Consider the following 8,280-nt stretch of genomic DNA (forward strand, 5'->3'; position numbering starts at 1 on the left):
TTCCCCTCCTTCTCTTCCTTCCCATCCTTCCCTTCCTTCCCTTCCTTCCCATCCTTCCCTTCCTTCCCTTCCTTCCTTTCCTTCCCCTTCTTCCCCTCCTTCCCCTCCGTCCCTTCCTTCCCTCCATTTTTTTGAGACACTATCTCACTCTGTCTCCCAGGCTTGAGTGCAGTGGTGAGATCCTAGTTCACTGCAGTTTCAAACTCTTGGGCTCAGGCAATGCTCCTGCCTCAGCCTCCTGGGTAGCTGGAACTACAGGTGGGTGCCACCACACCCAGATAATTTTTAAAAATTTATAGTAGAGATGAGGTATCACTATGTTGCCCAAGCTGGTCTTGAACTCCTGGCCTCAAGCAGTCTCTGCCCATCTCTGCCTCCCAAAGTGCTGGGATTACAGATGTCACCCGCCGCGCCTGGCCCACAGGAGCAACTTTTGTAGTAGGCAGGTGGATCCTCTACGCAATAATAGAAATTAAATGAATATCCATTCAAACTATTTGGAGGCCACACTGCACATCCATTCAGTTATCAAAAATAAATTAACAATATGAAACCTACCATTGACAAAGCCATAGGGAAATAGGTACAAACCATGTATTGCTAGGAGCACTGCAACTTAGTTCAACTTTTTTGGAGGACACCTTGGCAACATGTAGCCAGAGCTTTAGATACTGTACCCTAGGGGTTTGCTTTGGGGAGTGTTTCTTTTCTTTTCTTTTTTCTTCTTCTTTTTTTTTTTTTTTTTTTGTTTGTTTTGTTTTGTGGGACGGAGTCTTGCTCTATCGCTCAGGATGGAGTGCGGTGGTGGGATCTCGGCTCACTGCAACCTCCACCTCCCAGGCTCAAGTGATTCTCATGCCTCAGCCTCCCGAGTAGCTGGGTTTACAAGCTCACGCCACCACGCCCAGCTAATTTTTGTATTTTTAGTAGAGACAGGGTTTCACTATGTTGGCTGGGCTGGTCTTTAACTCCTGACTTCAAGTGATCCTTCTACCTCGGCCTCCCAAAGTGCTGGAATTACAGACATGAGCCACCACGCCTGGCTAGTTTGAGGAGTATTTCAAAAAGGAATGCAGTGGTATTTATAATAAAAAAAAAATTTAAAGGAAATAAGACCCGATTAATAAGTGAAAAACAATAACATATAAATACATGGATTACAGCAGGCACTGACAGAGTTGTAGTTGTTTATGGGCTTCCTGACGTTCATGAACGTCACCTCCTTGGATGCTTATGTCACTTCTATGAGGAACAGGAAGCTCTGGGCACCCAGCTGGTGAGGGCAAGAGTCATGTGTGCCCCACGTGACACCACGCTGCTAACTTCCATCTCACCGGTCCCCAGGCTGTCTGTGCTCCTGAGGGGACTCTGGGGCACGGTGACACTCCCCAGTGGGCAAGGGAGCTGAGGTCACAGTCTGCTTTCAACACTCATACCTGAGTCACTGCCTGGGCCTGAGTAGGTGAAATCCAGCCCCTGCCTGCTGCAGCCACACGGCCTGGCTCCCCCAGCTCTGGGGGATGTCACTGTTCTGTGGGTATCAAGCTGTGTGACGGTGAAGCCAGGTGCCCTGTCCCTACAGCCGCCCTTGGCCCACGGAGCCTGCCTGCTGGGATGCGGAGGAGGGGGTCCCAGCCCCTCCTGTCCCATGTCAGGTCTGTAGCACACAGACTGCCTGCCCAGGGTCCTCAGATCAGCTGTCTTCGCTCTGACCTGCAGGTCTCGGCTCCTGCATTCTGCAAGCTGGGTGCCTTCCTTCTACAGAACCCAGGCGCCCTTGCAAGGAAACCATGGAATTTCCCCAGCAAGGAGTCTGCGGCAACTCCAGGCCACAGGAAGGTCACAAATGGTCAGACAAGGAATGAATTCCAGGGAGGAAGCACCAGCCCTGCCCACGCTGTCTGGGTCCCCTACCAAGGGGACAGGAAAGCTCCACAAACAGAACCCGGAGCGTCCAGGGAGCGTCTGGGCTGCAGGTAGGTGTCGCCTTACACACTTTACACCAGGCCCCTTCCTGCCTCCCATTTAGAGCCTCTTGGACCAATCACATCAGAATCTCTAGGGCAGGACCTGTGGGCATCCATGCTTTTTAAAAGTCCTCCAGGGGTTTGCAGTGTGCCAACAAGGTTCAGGGCCACTAATTTAAACCCTGAAATTCTTACACCAGATCTTTCTACAGTTTGGGGTAAGCTACTTTCCTGTCTATGGAAATCCTGCTTGTTCTACAGGGCACATCTCAACCGCCCCCCATTTCATGAAGCCTTCCTTGACTTCCCAGTTTCCTGAGGCGAAGTTAATTGCTTCCCCACCATCATTAATTCTGGTGGGGTCCGGGCCATGCCTGGGTGCAAATCCTGCCTCCATGACTTCCTAGTTGTGCCATGGCCACGTCTCTCCACTTCTGCAAGCCTCAATCTTCTTATCTGTAAAATGAGGCTAATAATAAAAGTACCTATTTTATAGGGTTAATGTACAGTTAAATGCAATCATCTGCTTATAACAGTGGTGGTCAGTAAATGCTAGCCATTTCTTATAACTCAAATTCTTTTCTGCCTTGTCTGTACTTTCAAAATGCAAACTCCTTGAAAGTTGAGCCTGAGTCCACCCCAGCCTCATGCTCCCCGTACCCTGTCTACACCATCCTCTGCACGTAGCAGTATTCAATAACTATTTGATGAATAAATGAATCGGAAGGGAATCTTTATGTGACATCAGAACTTGCTTCCCAATTTAGCTCTGGAATAAATCCAGAGTCCATATGTTGATCTGTTGAGCAATGTTTTCCTTTATTGAGTGCTTCCTATATACTGGGCTCTGAGAATTTAAAGATAAACACACAATTACTGTCATTGAGGAGAGTCTGGCGGAGGACACAGATTCATGACCTTGTTGTTTTATTATGCTTGTAACATTGTCTCAGAAGTGCCACCGAGGCACAAAGGAAGAAGAGGGGAAGGGGAGGGAGCAGGGAAATGTTAGTGCAGAGGATACAAGGAGAAGGAGTTTGCTGGGTGGAGAGGCAGGGAAGGGTATTGGAGCTGAGGAAACAGTACCTGCGAGGCCAGAAAGGCCCAAGAGGGCGAGCGGCCATCTGCCAGCCAGGGAGGGTCTGGTCGTGTTTGTGTTTCGAGAAGGTAAACAGAGAGCACCTGGGCTGGTTTCCTTCTCTCAGGCCGTCCTGGCAACCACGCCTTACTGAAAGGAGTCCTGACTCAGAGTTGCTGTGCTGTCCCTTCTCCTGTCCCTGCCTGGAAGAGGCCTATCAGGTTGACCAAGCTTTGCTCCCACCTGTGGGTGAGAAGGGCAGATGGCCGAGAGTGGGTGTGGAGGAGGAGGAAGATTGGATGGCAATGGTCCTGGGAGTTTCATTCACTGGAGGTGTAACTTTCAGGCTCAAACTAGAGGCAAAAGATGGGGCAGTCCATGAGAAACGGGCGGGGGAGCAGGCGTAGCAGAGGGGCCCCGGCTGCTGCCTGGCCGGGGACTTGCCTCTTCTGTTTGTTTGTTAGAAATCATGACTGCCATTATTTGCTGTGACATCTTGGGTACTTAACCCCTCACTTGAGACCTCAGTGTCATCTTCTGTAAACTGAATGGCGTGGGCCAGGTGATCTTTCAACTCTCTAATTCCGAGGAAGAAGGAAGTTCGGGGAGTGGTGTGGATTTTGTAGATAAGGGGCCGAGGGTGGGGACTCCCAGACAGGACAAAGTCTCTTCGGGAGGGAGCAGCAGCTTTTTCAGAGTGGGTGGGTGGCGGAGCTCACCTTCCTTTGCTGCTCCTAGGCCTGGTGCAGCCTCAAACCCCGGCAGATACTGAGGAGGTGGCGGAGTGGAGCTCCTCCCCTCACCCAGCAGAGAGGAGCGGAGCGGAGCAGCCTCAGCGAGGGGCGGAGCAGCCTCAGCCAGGCGGCCCGGGAAAAGTGCTAGGGTACATGTACCCTAGGCCCCTCTGATCCCGATCCCAGCTGCTCTTCTCCTCCCCAGCACTGTATAGCCCACAGGAGCTAAATCCAGGGCAGACCTCAGGCTTCTGCCGAAGGGTAGAGGGTGGCAGTGGGAGGTCAGCCAGGCGTCTGGGCCAAGACCCCAGAGAAGAGCTGGTGGCCATAGCACAGGCTACGTGAGGCTGGGTAGCGGGCTCACCTCCCCTCAGCCCCCACCCACCTCCTGCTGGCCTGAGGCATCCTGGGGACCCCTCAAGCCCCACATCTTAGTCACAGTCCCTGAAAGTCCCTGGGTTCACAAGGATTCTATTTGAAGCAATGGTTCTCTCTACTTTTATAAGCATCCAGCACCCAGCACCAACCTTTTGTGAAGATATAAAATGAAAGTAAAAATCTCTATAATTATTTTTTTTAAGCGAACACTCACACATGGATTAAGAGGACCTGTTCATCATTCGCGCGGCAAACGTTTACTGAGCATTTAGTATGCCAAGCCCCGTGCTGGGCTCAGGAGGACCCAGGACCCAGGGTGGGAGCAGAACCCCATGGAACTGCCTAGGAGGTTCAGGAAAGACTCCTTTAGAGAGGAGAACCTTGAGCTGAGACCAGGAGGGCTGGAGAAATGTGGCCAACTGAAGGAGACAGGCCAGCCTGAGCCAGGGCCAGGAGGCAGGGACCGTGAGTAGTTTATTGTGGTTGAAGCAGGGAGTTGACAGGGAAATGTTCCTTTTCCTGCACTCACACAATTGTAATGATCTGCGTCGCTATTTATTTAGTGTCTGTATCCCCTGCTAGACCACAAGCTCCAGGAGCGGGTACAGTGTGTATGTTCACTGCTGCATCCTGGCACCCAGCACGACGCCTAGCACAGGGGTCCCCAACCCCCAGACCAAGGACCAGTACTGGTGGTGGCCTGTTAGGAAGCGGGTGCGCAGCAGGAGGTGGCTGGCGTTACCACCTGAGCTCCGCCTCCTGTCAGATCAGCGGTGGCATTAGATTCTCCTGGGAGCTTGAACCCTCCTGTGAACTGTGTGTGTGAGGCATCTAGGTTGCACACTCCTTATGACAATCTAATGCCTGATAATCTGAGGTGGAACAGGTTCATGCCGAAACCAGCCTGCCCCGCCAGCGGAAAACTTGTCTTCCATGAAACTGGTCCCTGGTGCCAAAAAAGTCAGGAACCACTGGCCTAGCACATAGCAAGTGTTCACTTAAATTAGTGTCACAGGAACAAGTAAAAGAAATAATTCTCATGTGGGTGAGAAGGGGCTGTGAAGTCATGCTAATGAGTTTGGACATTATCCCAGGGCCAACAGGAGCCACTGAAGGTTTTGGGTTTTTTTCTTATAATCATTTAGAATTTTGGGTGCAGTGGCTCGTGCCTATAATCCCAGGACTTTGGGAGGCTGAGGTGGGTGGATCACTTGGGGAGTTTGAAACCAGCTTGGCCAACATGGTGAAACCCCGTCTCTACTAAAAGTACAAAAAGTAGCCAGGCATGGCCTGTAGTCCCAGCTAGTGGGGAGGCTGAGACGCGATAATCACTTGAACCCAGGGGGCGGATATTGCAGTGAGCTGAGATCGCGCCACTGCACTCCAGCCTGGGCAACAGAGTGAAACTCTGTCTCAAATAATAATAATAATAATAAATGATTTTATTTTTGTTTTTATGAGATGGAGTCTCACTATGTTGCCCAGGCTGGTCTCGAACTCCTGAGTTCAAGCAATCCACCCGCCTGAGCCTCCCAAGGTGCTGGGATTACAGGCGTGAGCCACTGCGCCCGGCCCACCGGAGGTTTTAAATAGAGGAACGACACGGTCATTTTTGCCCTTTACGAATCCCTTTTTGGCTTTGGTGTGGAGAACGGCCGGGATCAGAGAGTTCACTTGAGACCTGAAGTCAGTGGTGTCTCTGGAGGGGCCAGCACAGATTTGAGAGTTTAAGGAGACTTGATTCAGGGGTGCAGGGAGTGACTGGATGCCAGGAGTGAGGGAGACAGAGGTGGCTGGGAGGACACCAGGCTTCTAGCCCTGGCAGGTTTCCAACTGTGGTCCCCTAGGACGGTGTACACGCCCACATTGCCATGCTTACCTCAGGGCATTGTTGACTGATCGTCTCTTTATGGGACTCGCCCCAGCAAGTGGGCCAGGGAGGGAAGGCCAGAGCGGGCCCTGTTCACCTTTGCAGCTCTCATGCCCAGCACATGAGGGTAACTGCTCAGTTACTCTGAGCATAGTAACTGCTCAGTTAGTGTTTAGTGGATGAAATTCTGGTTGGAATTTGTGTATACAGCTTTGTTTTCAGAAGGGTGGGAGATAAATTACTGTTTAGTAAATGCAATGTCTTAGACATAGTGCACCCAAAAGAAAAAAAATCATTTCAGGGCCAGGTGTAGTGGCTCATACCTGTGATCCCAGCAATTTCGGAGGCCGAGGCAGGAGTATTGCTTGAAGCCAGGAGTTTGAGACTATCCTGGGTGTGGGGAAAAGAGAGAGAGATCAAACTGTTACTGTGTCTACATAGAAAGAAGTAGACATAAGAGACTCCATTTTGTTCTGTATTTGAGATGCTGTTAATCTGTGACCCTACCCCAAACCCTGTCCTTGCAAGAGACATGTGCTGTGGTGACTCAAGGTTTAAAGGATTTTGGGCCGTGCAGTGTGTGCTTTGTTAAACAAGTGCCTGAAGGCAGCATGCTTGTGAAAAGTCATCACCGTTCTCTTAATCTCAAGTACCCAGGGACACGTACACTGCGGAAGGTCGCAGGGACCTCTGCCTAGGAAAGCTAGTTATTGTCCAAGGTTTCTCCCCATGTGATAGTCTGAGATATGGCCTCGTGGGAAGGGAAAGACCTGATCGTCCCCCAGCCTGACACCTGTGAAGGGTCTGTGCTGAGGAGGACTAGTATAAGAGGAAAGAAGGCCTCTTGGCAGTTGAGATAGAGAAAAGCATCTGTCTCCTGCCCGGCCCTGGGCAATGGAACATCCTGGAGATGTGGAGAGGAGGCTGGGAGTGACCTGGAGAAACAACTGTTAAGGAGGGGGCAGAGAATCGAGTGGCCAGGGAGCTCGGGGACACACCGGGAGGGCCACCTCAGGCCCGGAGGTCCTGTTGCCTCTTCTCCTGTGCCGTTACCCAGCAGGGTGACCAGGGGCCTGGGAGAGGGGCCAGCACTTTATGAATAAGCCAGTGCCTTGGGGTTTTGTTTCTTCTGGGTTCTGGCTCACCTTCCTCTTGTGGTCAGAAGAATGCAGAATCCCGTCACACGGCCTGCCTACCGCACTTTCCTTCAGCTCCGTCACTGAACTTCTTCCATTTTTGCAGACGAACCTTGTCACCCTCCTCATAACCCCGGTTTCCCCTGCCTCCGCCCCACCCCCAGATCGGTCCTGCCACCCTGCAAGTGAGCCAGGCTCTTCCCAGCTGCGCTCTGAGTGGGCTCAAGGGTGTTTCCTGGGCATGACACTACCTCTCCCTCCCACTGCCTCCCTGCTCCTGCTTCCCTTCCCTCTGGTCTGGCTGAGAAAAAGGCCCAGAGCTGGCAGAGCAGGTGGAAAGCCCAAGGATGGCTGTCCCAGCTGCTGCACATTCAGGTTCTGGGAGCTGTGGCCCAGGTGCAGCGGTGTGTTGCTAAATGGATAACAACAGGCTCTGGGGGAAAGCAGTGCAGCATTCGCTGATTTCTATGACACAAATACTCCCACCACGGACAATTTCAGGCGACCACCATGATGTTACTGAAGGCAGAATGGGAAGAGGTGTGCAGCAGCACCTGCCATACGGTATTTCCACTCTACAGACCCAACGGACAGGGGTAGCCTCAAGAATATCTATAATTGCAAAACGGACTACAAGAATTCGGAAGTGATATGTTTTGAGTATTTATTGCTTTTTAAATAATTTATTTTCAGTCAGGCACGGTGGTTCACGCCTGTAATCCCAGCACTTTGGGAGGCTGAGGCGGGAGGATCACCTGAGCTCAAGAGTTCAAGACTAGCCTGGGCAACACGGTGAAATCCTGTCTCTACTAAAAATAAAAAATGTAGATGGGTGTGTGGCATGCACCTGTAATCTCAGCTACTCGGGAGCCTGAGGTTGGAGGAGCACTTGGACCCGGGAGGTGGAGGTTGCAGTGAACCAAGATTGCACCACTGCACTTCAGCCTGGGTGACAGAGCAAGACTCTGTCTCAAAAACAAAAACAAAAGCAAAACCTTATTTTCTCATAAGTTGTTATAATTTAATTTTTAAAATGATGACAATTTAACAACTGCTTTGCAAAATTTCTGAAAATTCCACAATTAGCTCTTGCAAGCAGTACAAACTGGATCCAGCA

This window comes from Mandrillus leucophaeus, unplaced genomic scaffold, assembly GCF_000951045.1.
Source record: "Mandrillus leucophaeus isolate KB7577 unplaced genomic scaffold, Mleu.le_1.0 Scaffold402, whole genome shotgun sequence".
In the NCBI taxonomy this organism is placed as follows: Eukaryota; Metazoa; Chordata; class Mammalia; order Primates; family Cercopithecidae; genus Mandrillus; species Mandrillus leucophaeus.